This window comes from Chenopodium quinoa, unplaced genomic scaffold, assembly GCF_001683475.1.
Source record: "Chenopodium quinoa cultivar QQ74 unplaced genomic scaffold, ASM168347v1, whole genome shotgun sequence".
NCBI classification, from domain to species: Eukaryota; Viridiplantae; Streptophyta; class Magnoliopsida; order Caryophyllales; family Amaranthaceae; genus Chenopodium; species Chenopodium quinoa.
The window spans coordinates 4,388,773-4,404,125 of record NW_018742205.1 but is presented as its reverse complement, the minus strand read 5'-3'; positions in this window follow the sequence as shown (position 1 = coordinate 4,404,125).

Genomic DNA, 15,353 nt, shown 5'->3' with positions numbered 1-15,353 from the left:
TGATGTGAATTCTTTGAGTGAGCATGTTATGTGTTTGTTTCTCTTAGAGGAAGACCCTAAGACTTATGATGAGACAATGAGGTCCATAGATGCTAGTTTTTGGAAAGAGGCCATTAAGAGTGAACTTGATTCCATCATGTCCAATCACACTTGGGATCTTTGTGACTTGCCTAAGGGTTCTAAACCTATAAGCTGTAAGTGGATTTTCAAAAAGAAACTTAGACCGGATGGGACCATAGAAAAGTTCAAAGCTAGACTTGTCATTAGAGGTTTCACTCAAAAAGAAGGTATAGATTTCTTTGACACCTACTCTCCCTTGATTAAGATTGCCACCATTAGAACCTTGGTAGCCCTTGTGGCAATTCATGACTTAGTGGCTCACCAAATGGATGTCAAAACGGCTTTTCTTAATGGAGATCTTGATTAAGAAATTTATATGACCCAACCGAAAGGTTTTGTGGTGAAAGGGCAAGAACACAAAGTGTATAAGCTTAGAAAGTCTCTTTATGGTCTTAAGCAAGCTCCTAAGCAATGGTTTGAAAAGTTTGATAGTACTCTTAAGAGTTGTGGCTATGTTGCTAATTCATCGAATTCATGCTTGTATTCTAAAGAGTTTGGATCATCATGTGTTATAATTTGCTTATATGTTGATGATATGCTTATTGTTGGTACTAACCTTGATGTGGTGAATGATGCCAAGGCTATGCTTTCTACTAAGTTTGAAATGAAGGACATGGGAGAAGCTGATGTTATTCTTGGAATTCGTCTAAAGAAAACGGAGAATGGTTTTTCCATGAGTCAGTCTCACTATGTAGAAAAAATTCTACAGAAATTTGGTTCTTTTAATGTTGTTCCTAGCAAGGTGTCATATGATGCCAACACAAAGTTATTACAAAACAAGGGATTTGGAATTTCACAAGAGCTCTATGCAAGGGTGATTGGTAATGTTATGTTCTTGATGAATTGTACATGACCCGACATTGCCTATGCAGTAAGTAGACTTAGAGATATACTCACAATCCAAGTCAAGATCATTGAGTTGCTCTTCATCGGCTACTAAGGTATCTCAAAGGTACTATGGAGGTATGCTTGCATTTTAATCGCTTTCCTAATGTTTTAGAAGGCTATTGTGATGCTAATTGGGTAACCGGTAATGATGAAGTTGTCTCTACTAGTGGGTATGTTTTTGTTTTGGGTGGAGGTGCTATTTCATGGAAGTCCTCAAAACAACCATGTTTAGCTCGCTCCACCATGGAATCCGAATTCATTGCTCTTGAGTTGGCAGGTCATGAAGCGGAGTGGCTTAGGAATCTCCTAGCCAACATACCATTGTGAAGGAATTCTTCATCTCCGGTGTCCGTACATTGTGACTCTCAAGCGGCCATTGGAGTTGCCAAAAACAACAACTACAACGGCAAAAAGAGACATATGCGTATGAGACACAAAGTTGTGAGGCAATTTCTCAAGAATGGAGTTATTGCATTGGGCTATGTAAGGTCCGAAAAGAACTTGGCAGATCCTTTGACGAAAGGGTTAGCAAGAAAAAAAGTTGAAGAATCATCGAGGGGAATAGGACTCAAGGCCATGTGATACGTTTCATTTGCCCTAGTTCCTATGGTGATAATGTTTGTAATGTTTGTTTGTTTGTGAGGTTGAGTTGTTTAGCTCTTAATGGGTCCTTGTGCTATTGAGACACACGATTAAAGGACTCACCTATGTGGTTGTGAAGACTAGCCATCTTCTATGAAAACTTTGGCCGATTTTCTAGAGCCTCCACTAGACTTAAGGTGAATATGCTTGGCTATAAAAGAGCATATCTCTTCGCGGAGTCTGTGTAAATTTTGGAGTGATGTATGTGTAGTGGAGGTCTTGAGTTAAATCTAGGAGTTTCAAGGTCAGTCCACTCCATGATCAAGAGTCTAAGGGTTTCAAGGTACTATCCACCCTTGTACCTATAGCTCATTGCCTCATTTCACTAAGCACTAAGATTTCAAATTACTTATGTAATATATATCTAAGTGTTATGTATTAAACTCCTCTTATGCCCAATATGTTGCTTATTCTTATCTTTTGTTGGCTTTTCTTCCCTTCCTTTAGTGGGGAATTGTTGGAATAAAGAAAGAAAATTCAAAGTAGTCTAATACGGGCGCCCGATCGGGCGAGCACCGCCCGACCGGGCGCGAGAGGAGTCGTAAAATCTGGAGTTCCGTTGCCCGACCGGGTGCGAGAGGACATTTGGAAAAAGAGAAGTGTCCGCCCGACCAGGTGCGAGAGTAACCCAGATTTTGTCTAGGTGCTCGCCCGACCAGGCGAGCTCTGCCCAATCAGGCACGAACTCGTCCGTTGGATTCCAACAGCTTCCTTGGATTTTTCTTCCTGTTTGATTTCTTGAAAACCCCCATTTAAGAGGTTGTTTATGGTGATTAATTCACTATGTTTATTCTGATTTTGTTCCTCCATTGATGATAATATTCCTCTATGATCTTCTACCTTCCTCCATCCATCATTATAAATTGAAGGATGATTTTTTTCTGATTGGACACAGAAAAAGATATCAAACACAAGTTAAACACCTTTGTTCTTTGGGCATAAGTTTTCATAGACTCCACTTTTTACTCTAAAGTGCCTTAGTAAGAGAGTGGTGTGTAACCTTAGGGGACGATCCGGCGATTACAATTGTGCACCCCGGTTGTGCCGGAATTCGTTTTCAAAGGCAGTGATTCATCACGCCACACCGAATTTCCTCTTTTGTTCTTGTTTATTTCTGTTCACTATTGTTTTAGACACCATTTTTACAACAATAATTTATTGGTGAAATGAAAACTTTTACACTTTGTAATTGAGGGGTATTGAACTAGTTATCTCCCGACTTAGATAGGTTGGTATAATAAGCTTATTAGCCGAATTATGTTATCTCCTGACTTTTTTCCATCTTGATTACCGATAACTTGGAGAAAGGGTTAAAAAAATAAATTGTTGATTTTGATATTTCAAAATGAAGGCTAGACACAAGGTGACAAGGATCTTTAGAGATGATTAAGTAATCAAAATATATATTCTATAAATAGATTAAACCCTGTGCAATGCACATTTGCTAAATAATTATAATGATAACAAATTTTACCAAAAAAAGTTGATATAAAATATTGTGAAATATTTGTGAAAGAAAATAATTAAACATGTAATAGTTATAATAGCCAATTTGATATCAAAGTAAGTTTATTTTAGATTTTATTTGTACAAAGTAAAAGTCATTTTGTTTTATATACAAACCTTATTTTTTTTTTTTTTTTTGAAAACAATAAAAACTTTATTTTTATATAACAATAAGCTTTTTTCAATAAGAAATTTTGGAAGAAAAACTTTTTATATTAGGTTGTCAAGTGTCCCTTTAAATTGCGCCTTTAGTATAATGTAATTGATAGAATCTTACTTAGCTTTCAGACCCCTCTAGAACCTGAAAACATTGACCATACAGCACAATACGTAGTACTCGTATATAAGAACGTAACACATAGCATGCAACTAGGGTTGGTACTTGGTAGTGTAAAAATAAAGCTTGCGTTTTCTTGATCGAATATTTCTGGAATACTTTTTTGGTTGGACCATTTTATGTATTTATATAGTACTCCTAAGTAATCAATTTCTGAATTATATGAAAATCAAGAAAATTATAGTTGTTTTTAGAGTACTTATAAATGAAAAAAGACAAAGTAATTGGTGAGAGTTGAGTTGATTAATTTGGTTGTAAGAAATTGACATGGTAAAACTTCTCGATGATCTATTTTTTTCTTTATTGAAATAATGATTGGTAAAGTTTGTGAAAGAAAATTCAAACTGTTGAATTTTCAGCTGATAGGAATTTGTTGTACTTGTTTATCTATGTAAAATCTTGCCATGTTAAAAACATAAATCTATGTATATTCTCCGTGTTTCGTATATAGTGGAAGACATAATAATGTATATACTGATTAGTGACAACGTACTATACAACTTATACAACTTAATGTAACAAAATTGTTTATCGGATTAGTGAAGTAGTAAATCAAACATTTTAAATGTATAATTAACCATCTTTAATTAATTGGCTAGTTTAACAAATAATTATAGTTTAAATCATACTTCGTATAATTAAAGGATACTTTAAAACATGCCAGCTTAAAAGAAAAAAAAAAAACCGAGAAAAGAGGAGTAAGAAAATCTCCACTCCTATGCACACGTAAATTAATGGGCACGAAATAGTTGTTGCTTGCTTCATAAACTCAAGATGAGTGTTCCATCACCTTCATCAAGCAAGCTTGGCTATATTCTAAATATACAATTTTTTGTATGCGGCCTACTGCACCGTACGACAGGGATTTCTCGGTCAGGGGTTACTTGAGTTTCTCGGTTAGGGGTTACTCGAATTGCCGAGGTTACTCAAGTTACTTGGTCAAGGGACTTGAGTTATCCCTGACCAAGTAACCCCTCAAGTAACCCCTGACTGAGTAACCTTTCGAGTAATCCATGACCGAACCCCTTGAGTAACCCCTAACCGAGTAACCTCTAACTGAGTAACCCCTCAAGTAACCCCTGATTGAACCCTCAAGTAACCCCTGATTGAGCAACTCCTAACCGAACTCCTTAAGTAACTCCTGACCGAATTGCTCGAGTAACCCCTGATCGGATTACTCTAGTAACCTCTGATCGAGTAACTCGAGTAACCCCTCAAGTAACCCTTGACCGAGTGAACCCTTCGAGTAACCCCTGTCTGAACCCCTCAAGTTGTTGTCTGAAGCCTTATAACAATACTGTCTGAAGCCTTATAACAATACTCATACTATATAGTAACAATATGCAAATATTCCTAACCAAAAAGATATAGAAAAACATATTACAATTTGTATGCAAATATTCCTAACCAAAAAATTGCTGTTCTAAATATAAACAATATTGTAATATGTTTTTCTATATCTTGAACGTATACAATATTGTTATAAGGCTTCTTGGATAGTTTACCGAATTTACCCTTTAGCTTGTAAGTTTATTTTCGTTCATTAAGCGTATATGTCAAAAAAAAAAAAAAAAAAAACGGTTTGGTGCATTAATATTTTTAAAAGAACCAACACAGATAAAGGAATTAATTTTTTAAAACAAAAATTCTTCTAAAAGGCATGTGTACGTTAATTTATTGTAAAACGGGTTAAAGTTATATTAAAAATACTAAAAGTTACCCTTTATGTAAAAGTTATTATTTTTCTATTAATAAATTATATCTTACAAAAAACTTATAATGACAGGGCTTCTGGTGAAGGGGTCCATAAAAGATTAATCATATTAGTCTTTATAGTATGTAATCATATATCTATAAAAAATTACACATTAAAATAAAAATCAAACCAACGACAAATTAATAATTATCCTTTAAATAGTTAAAATTACCATAAAAATAGTTAAAATTACGCTAAAACTGACCGTTTTATAATAAAATTAAATACACCCATTGTACACAAAGCGTATTTTTTAAAAATTGTCCATACTAGCTATAGTGAATGATACTCCAACTCTCCGACCATACTAAAGAGAGTTGGTGACATTTTTTAAGTTACAAATCCATCAACTTTAATTGTTCAATCTTCTTCTCCGAAAAGATGGCTGGGGCTGCCACTCAGCCCAAACAGGCCCGTTCATTTTAGGGCTGGGCTTGGGCTTAGCCTAACCTTTTGCCCGTTTTAGACCCACTTGAGCTCATGAGCTAGAACATCAAGCCCGAGCCATGGGTTTAAAGCTCAGTAAAGCACGACCCTGTCCTTACCCTTGGTATGTACATACTACGTATATTTTTTTCAAAAAAATTTGTAAACATTGTATTATTGTAAATTACACATTGTTTTCCTCTTTGGTCACCAGTGTACTTATTTTTACCCTTTTACTTTTCTCTGATCATTATCTATGTTTTCATTCTCTGTTAATTATTTTTTGGATTAATACTGTTTTTTAATCCCAATTTTGCCCAACTTATTTTAAATAATCCCAACTTTCGATTATTCTGCAATAATTCCAACTTTAGGGTGCGTTTTCATTCTTCGGTCCGGATTACCGGTTACTTAAAGAAAAGGTTAAAAAACATTTAAAACCATTTATTTGACACGTGTTGCATGCTTATTGGTTTATCAAAATAAAAATAAATTAATTAAAAAAAAAAAAACCCAAAGACACATTTTCTCTCTCCTCCCCTTTGGTGTTCATCCATGGCTATTAGCTGCCATGGAAACCACCACCAATCAACCTACCTCCCCTCACCATCACCCCACCGCAGCACCCCTCCCCTTCCCCTCCCCCACCCTTTCTTGGTCGTCCCTCCTCTCCCCCTTCCCCTTACCTTTCCGACCACCCCCTTCACCCTTTTCAGACCAACCCTCCCCTTCCCTTCTCCCATACCCACCTAAAACCAGCAACCCTGAAACTCTAACCACCCTTGAAACCCCGAAACCACCACCCCTGAATCCGACCATCATTTGCGACCCACACAACAAAGCCACCCCCTCAACCAACCGCCACCAACAACCCACAATCGGTCACCCAGCCTCCCCCTTAACCCACCACCAACAATGACGACCCACAATCGGCCACCCCTCAACTTACCATCGTTTGCGTTTTTCGGCAATTGGAGGAGAAAGAAGTAAGGGGGCTGTATTTTTGGTGGTTTTGGGGGTTGGAGAAGTGATTTCGAAGGTCAGGGTTGTTGTTACAGGTGGTATCGAGGGTTATGGTTGGCGGTTTCGAGGTCGTGGGCTTTGGTTATGGTGGTTTCGGGTTTTATGGCTGGCGGTTTCAAGGCAAGGGTTTTGGCTATGGCTGGTTCAGGGGATGGGGGAAGGCAGAGTGGACCGGTTTCGCGGGGGTAGGGCGAACCTGGGGAGGTTTTGGGGGCTGGGGCTACGGAGATGGTGGTTTTGGGTGAGTGGCCACCGTCAGCGGTTGTGGGCTGGTGGTGGCTTGGTTGGTTTTTTTTTTCTATTTTTTTTATTGAATTTTTCTTTATTTTTTTAATATATTTTTTTAAATTTTTTTGAACCAATTACAACTTGACACATGTCAAGTTACTTAGAATAAGAGGTCATTAACTTTCGTTGACCGGTTTGGAATTGAAGAATGAAAACGCACCCTAAAATTGTGATTATTGCAGAATAATCGAAAGTTGAGATTATTTAAAATAAATTGGGCAAAGTTGGGATTAAAAAACAGTATTAATCCTTATTTTTTTAGTTTGTATTCTGTATTGTACTTGTAAAATTATTGGTGACAATTAATATTAATAGATTTTTGGTATGATAAATTAGCATAGTAAATAATAAAAAAAATAGTAATGCATTTCCTTAAAAAAAAAAAATCCCCTAGGCCTACCCTTGAATTAGTCCATGGGCCGGCCTAGCGTAGCCTCGAGGCCCATGGGTTGGGTTGTGTTTGGGCCTTACTTCTCAAATTTTGAGCTTGTCCCACCTAGAATAGACATTATTACTTAATAATGTATACCAAGGAGTGGAGTTGTCAATTCGGTGTCTAAGTCGGAAGTAAAGTTGATAGGTTTTCAGATCGAGATGATACTCCAAATCTAAAATATATTTATATTATTTGTTCTTATAGCTCTCTATATCTCTAAAAAAATATATCAATAAACTTGTCGATTGAACTCATTTCTCCTTGACTTGAGTTTCACCGACTACTACTGACCAAAGAATTAGCAATTAAACGACTAAAAAAAAGTGTCAAAGTTTGAACATGTCACCTTCCGAAAAATACTGATCAAATTTTACTGCATTTGCCAAATTGCACCTCCAAGATAATGACACATCCCGCACACCAAGCTATACTTCCGTCAAGCGTTGTTCAACAACCTTTGTCCAGAAACTTTCATAATCACATGCGTATTATCGTAGGTATAGTAAATACTACAACTACATGACTCATCATTACATATGTAAACAAGCATTTGTGTTTGTTTTTATAAGGCAAGGAGAATTAATTTAGATCTCAATTCTTACCCTTTTTCATGCAATATTTATTATTTACGAGTTTAACATTTGGAACGGGCCGGGGAGGATAAGAGATCATCACCTTCTAGCACCGTAAGTTATAAGGTGAATCTTCAACCAATTAACTATACTAAGCAAGCTTTGCATGTACAATGTGTGGTTCCAATAGGCGTATGCACCGTGCTTGGTACATACGTTTTATTAAAAAAAAAAAAAGCGAAATGAGCATATTATAAAAATATAATGAACATAAAGTTACAGTGAAAAGAACATACTATTAAAATGTAATGAACATATACCTAGAGTGAAAACAACAAATTATTAAAATGTAATGAACATATACCTACAGTGAAAAGAACATACTGTTAAATAATGTTCTTTATCTCCATGTTTTTTTATTGTCAGTATAATGTACTTTTATTTGTGACATAATGCTCATTGTTTATTTTGAAATGTTCTTTGAATTTTGTCTTTAGATTATGGTGGTTGAATAAAAATAATGTTCATTACATTATATTATCATGTTCTTTATTAATATTACGGATGTTCTTTAGATATATAAGAAGAACATAAAGCTAGATGTTCTTTATAAAATAGCTATATGTTCTTTACAAAACAACTATATGTTCATTACAAAACAATTACAGTATATATTTATTCCGCCTTTTTTTAAAAAAAAAATTAAAAAACTTTATGCGTACCAAGCATGGTGCATATGCCTGCATGAAGAAAATTTCATTGCATGTACTTTTTAGATATAATAAAATCGAATCGGTTTGAACAATATATTATTTCTCTTAAATACTCCAAACATCACTTGGTTTAATGGTAACTTTATAACCTTAAGGTGGTGAGATTAGAATAACTCTTGGCGCATAACACCTATTTGTTTTGAAACAAATGGGATGGATAAGTTGTAAATGTTAATTAATATGAGTATAAAGTACCATCAAATAGGTAAATAGTATCATTAAATGTTGTAGTGGTGTGTGTATATATATATATATATATATATATATATATATATATATATATATATATTTCTAATGGTACGAATAAGTATGCAAATTGTACATCAAATGTTATACCACTGTGACATATAATAGTACCATTAAGACAATTTATAATCTAATGGTATAATATAAATGCATAATAGTATACAAAAAAATACCCCAGTAAGTCTGTAACCACAAAAAATACCTTTATATATGTCAAATGACTATTTTACCCTTCTATTTGCAAAGAAAAAATAGAGATGCTATGCCTCTAGATGGACTCATGAGATTAAACCACACTAGGGACATTTTAAAAAGGGAATTCCCTTATATTTTTCTTTTCACTCCTAAGGGTCTTGCCTTAGCTTGTCGGCGTGCAAATTATAGTAACATATTTACATGCCAGTTTTCGTGATATTTCATCATCATTATTATAAATCCCTCTCTTCACTATATTTCATTTTGATTTATACTTGAGAAGCATAGTCATTAGTCATCATACATATTAAATTAATGATCACTATATTAGTTAGCTAGTTTCGAAATTATTATATTTGTCGCAATATAATATAAATAATAATAATATCAAGTTTCGGAATGATCACTACCATCGTAGCATCAGCACAAAAACAAGGACCGATGGTGTGAATTCCATGAATCTCCTGGACATTACACCGAGGACTGCATCCACCTGAGGGACCAGATCGAGGATATGGTCCGAAAAGATTACTTGAAAAAATATCTCGCGGATCGTCGCGAAGAGAGAAAAGCCGAGAAAGATTCTCGGTGAGAACTAGACTTCCCCCGGAAAAAAGACAAGCCGCAGGACAAAGACAATCCCGATGTCCTTGTCATTTCTGGAGGAACAAGCTCTCGGAAAGCACGAAAATGCCACTTGAGGGGCTTGACCCATCAAGTGAACCATGCTGACATCCAAGCACCCCAGTCTTCGGTGCCCGAACTTTACGTTCACAACTAAAGCCGGGGGTGGCATACCCCCATGATGATCCGCTGGTAATCGTCACATGGATCGAAAACCGCAACGTCTGGCGAACTCTCGTCGACGGGGGAGGTGGTGCGAATATCCTCTTCCGAGAGGCTTATGACCAGCTGAAGTTGAAGACCAAGCACCTGACTCCGGTACCCTACCCAGTATTTGGATTCAATGGGTCTGTAACATATCTTGACGGGAAAATCACCCTTCCTGTCACCATCGGCAGAGACCGGGTAGCCCGGAACATCATGGCTGAATTTTTTGTCATGGACATTCCGTCTGTATACAACGTGATTATGGGGAGACCCATAAATCACGAGATCCAAGGAGTAGTCTCAATGTACCATCAAATGATGATATACGTTTCAGACGAGGGACACTCTGAAAGAGTTTAGGGCAGCTAAAAGGAGGCCTGAAGATGCGACTACCTCAAGCCATCCAAAAGTCGTCACAACGACAAGGATGATGAGGAAGAGGAAAGGGAAAAGGACCGATGCACAAAGAATCCTAAAGGCTTAAGTGTTTCGTCCCAAGGCGCCCCAGCACAAGAAAAATCTAAACAGCTGGTTCCTCATCTGAGCCGAAAGACTCAAAGCACCAGCCGAAGTCTGGGAAACCTACTGATATTGGCAGCAGGCCAGATTGTGAAGGGTCCAACGCCAAGGCTATAGAGCCGGACCAGTAGAATGAGTCAATAGAGTTGACCGAGGAAGACCCTGAAAAATGTGTCAGCATCTGGCTCGGACTCCATCCGAACGTCCGTGTTGAGCTTATCTAACTCCTTCAGGTCAGCAGGGATGTGTTTGCTTTCTCGGCAGCAGACATGCTCGGGATTGATCCGAAACTCATCTCTCACAAGCTTAATGTCGACCCCACTGTCGACCAATTAAGCAAGAGAAGCAGAATTACTCCGCAAATAAGAGCTGAGACATCGCAGCCGAAGTCAAAAAAACTCCTGGACGCAGGTTTCACTGAACCCTATTAGTATCCGGAATAGTTGGCCAATGTGGTGATGGTTTAGAAGGCAAATAGCACCTGGAGGATGTGCGTTGACTTCACGGACCTAAATAGGGCCTGTCCGAAGGACTTTTATTCCTTGCCGAGGATCGATCAGTTAGTTGACTCGACAAGTGGGCATGTCTTGCTTAGTTTCATGGACGCATTCTCGGGGTATCATCAAATCTTCATGCACCCCGATGATCGAGAAAAAACGGCCTTCGTTACAAACGTGTATAATTACAAAATGATGCCCTTCGGATTGAAAAATGCAGGGGCAACATATCAAGGGCTGGTTAATCAGGTCTTCGCCGAGCAAAAAGACCACAACATGGAAGTCTATGTTGACGATTCAATCGTCAAAATTAAAGAGGACAAAGACCATGTCACGGACCTGGCCGAGACCTTCGCCACCCTAAGGAAACACCAAATGAAGCTGAATCCGAAGAAGTGTGTCTTTGGCGTGAAGTCAGGAAAGTTTCTCGGCGTCATGGTCAGCAAAAGGGGGATTGATGCCAATCTTGCCAAAGTGCAGGCAGCGCTTAACCTTCCCAAGCCGAGAACAAAGAGGGACGTTCAGCGTCTCACCGGGAGAATGGTTGCCCTGTCCAGGCTCATCTCCAGAGCCTTAGACAAGGGGTTACCCTTCTTCAAAGCGCTGAAAATCCAAAAAACCAAGGAGCTCATCTGGGAAGACGATAAAAAAGAAGCCTTCAAGCAGCTCCGCGAACATCTGGATCAACTCCCGACGCTGGCACGCCCAGCCGAGGGAGAAATTCTGTACTTATATGTGACAGTTAGCCCGACAACTATAAGTGCGGTGTTGCTAAGGGAAAAAGAAAAAGTCCAGCAACCGATCTACTTCGTCAGTCACACTCTGACGGATGCTGAGACACGCTACCCCCTACTCGAGAAAGTTGCATGTGTAGTGGTGGTAGCCACTTGGAAGCTGAGGCCCTATTTTGACTGCCATCAAATAGTGGTATTAACTAATCAGCCGCTGGAAAAGTCCTCGACAAAGTTGAAAAATCTGGTAGGCTAGCAAAGTGGACCTTCGAGCTCCCTGTGTTCAGCATCAGCTTCTAGCCGAGAACAGCTATCAAGGCTCAGGCCCTAGCGGACTTCCTGGCCGAGTGTTCTTAGCAGGAGGCGCTAGACGAGGAAAAGAAAGTTTGGACTGTTTTCACGGATGGATCCTCCACCGTAAATGGTTCAGGGGAAGGGGTAGTCAAAACCTCCCCCGAAGGCAAGTCCTTTGAGTATGCACTGAAATTCTCATTCAAAGCTTCAAACAACGAAGCTAAGTATGAAGCAGCAATCGCAGGCTTAGAGTTGTGCATATCATTGGAAGCCGAGCATGTCTGTCTAAAGACAGAATCTCAGCTTGTCGCAAATTAGATCCGAGGTGAATATGAGGCCAAGGAGCCCTCAATGATAGCTTATCTCGCAAAGATCAAAACAGTTATTGCGAAACTGAGAACTCTTGAAGTCGAGCTAATCCCAAGGGGTCAGAACGCACAAGTCGATGCACTCTCCAAACTTGCAAGTTCAACTTTAACTGAGCTGAACCGATCTGTATATGTGGAGGTGCGCCGAGAAATAAGTGTGGACGAAGCGCCTTAGGTTTGCTGCGTCACACACGAGCCGAGCTGGATGGACCTCATACTAGCTTACAAGTTTCGAGGAGAAATTACCGAAGACAGGAACTTGGCCTCCAAACTGAAACGAATCAGCTCAAGGTTCATCATCTTCAGAGGAGAGCTACTAAAAAAAATCCTTCTCAACCCCACTACTAAAATGCGTGGGACCAACAGATGCTGACTACATCCTTTGGGAGGTCCACCTCGGCATCTGTGGAAACCACATCGGGGGGAAACTTTAGCCCACAAGGCATTGAGGGCAGGGTATTATTGGCCCACCATGATCTCAGACGCTAAGCAGCTGGTAAAAAAGGCGAGAAATGTCAAAAATTTGCTCCAGTCATCCATCGGCCAGCCCGAGATCTTCAGTCGATCCTGAATCCGCTTTCATTCGCCCAATGGGGGATGGATATCTTGGGAATCTTTCCTGATGCCCCGTACCAAAAAAGATGGTTGATAGTCACATTGACTATTTCAGCAAATGGATCGAGGCTGAGGCAGCCTCAAACATCTCGGAGCAAACTGTCAGGAAATTTATCTAGCAGAATATCATTACTCGCTTCGGGGTTTTGAAGGCTCTTGTCTTTGATCATGGAAGGCAATTTAATAATTTTCCACTGAAGCGGTACATAGACCAATTCGGCATTAAGTTGGCATACTCGGCTTTGTGCCATCCGCAGAGCAATGGTCAAGCCAAAGCTGCAAACAAGCAAATCCTCAATGCTCTCAAGAAGAGGGTTGAAGATCAAAAGTCCAAGTGGATAGAGGAACTCCTGGGAACCCTCTGGTCACTTCGGACAACTAAAAAAGAGGCTACGGGATATTCACTTTTTGAGCTGGTGTATGGATCCGAAACCGTCCTTCCGATGGAAATTAGCACAAAGAGTTGGCGCGTAAATATGTTCTCAGCCGAGGAAAATGAGCAACTCATGAAAGAATCTCTCGATTTTCTTGACAAGGTCCGGGACTCGGCGCAAGACAGAATGGCCGCATATAAGCAAAGGATCAGCAAATTTTACAACAGAAGAGTTCATACAAGACTTCTCAAAATTGGTGATCTTGTTCTTCGGAATGCTGTAGTTGTGCAAAAAAGACGCATTCACGGGAAACTCTCAGCAACTTGGGAGGGCCCTTATGAAATTTATTATGAACTTCAGCCCGGAACATACCGACTTCGACAGTTGGATGGAATTGAGCTGAAGAATCACTGGAATGCTGATGTACTTAAGAAATATCATGTGTAAACCCTTCGGTGCAGAACAATTTATGTAAGTGCATCTTCAAATCAGTGAAAGGCATTTGAGCCACCATTTCCACCAAATTTGCGAGTTGCTATTATTTGTCTTCTTTAAATTTTTGAAAGAAAGGTTAACCTCGGCACTGTCCGGAGTATGACTTCACCCCCGAACTATAGCCACTAGTTGGCATTGTACTTCGGAGTAGTCAGTTCCTGGGGGCAAAGAGGCCGTGGATTAATCTAGGGTATAGATTAAACATTGGCACTGTGCTTCAGAGGAGTTATATCCGAAACATTGCCAGAATGATAGCCTTGTGTTTTGGATAGTCATTCCCTTGGAGAAATTTCTAAGAATCGAGAGATACTGCCCTTGGAGTCAAAGACTTTTGAGCAGCGAACTCATAGATTCCTCAAATAAAAGAAGAGAAAAGAAAAGGTCGAAAACTCCAAAAATTATGTCAACCCTTGAAATTTGGCTGAGACAAACCTTCATCTGCTGAAATAGTTCAGTCAAGCACCTTAGGGACCTGAAGTCCTCAACTTCAGATTCCAAAGGGGGTCAAGAGATGCTCAGCTGCGAGAGAATTCCCAAGCCGAGGTTCGATACTTAGAAAATTTTGCAAAAAAATCAAAATCCGAGAAAAGGACAACAGAATAAGGAAGCGTGAAGGGAAAGCAAAGCATTAATAGCAATTCAAATGTGCTCGGACCTCCGAGCCACATCAAAGTTGAAAGATTTTAAACAAACACAAAGAAATTCTATATCGGCAGCCGCCCACAAGTGGAAAAATACAGCTGCCGAACTAAGTCACTACAAGAAAACAGCTAGATTCCGACGGAAAAATTTCGTTGGTAACATAGGAAAATCCGTCTGAAACAAGCCTTCCATTGGAACTAGTTTGTCTCAATACCCTTTGTAGGAAATTCGGCCTTTTACGACGGAAATTCCGTCGGAAGGCGTGATTCCGACGGATTTAATTCTGTCGGCGCTGTTTTTGACTTTAATTGAAATTCCGTCCCAATTTTCCGACGGAACTTTCCGTCGGAGTTGGATAGGTTTACCTCTTTCGACTGAAAATTCCGTCGGAAGAGGAATATTCCGACGGAAATTTCCGTCGAAAAAGTCAATAAATAAAAAAAAAAACAACCACCCACCCCAAGCCACCTGCCCAAACCACCCCCACCCACACCCACCCAGATCACCCCCCAGCCACACCCACCGTATCTCCACCTCGCCACCCCTACCCACACCCACCCAGACCACCCCCTACCCACACCCACCGTATCTCCACCTCGCCACCCCCACCCACACCCACCCAGACCATCCCCCACCCACACCGTACCCACCGTATCTCCACCTCGCCACCCCTACCCACACCCACCCAGACCACCCCCACCCACACCCACCGTACCTCCACCTCGCCACCCCCACCCACACCCACCGTATCTCCACCTCGCCACCCCCACCCACACCCA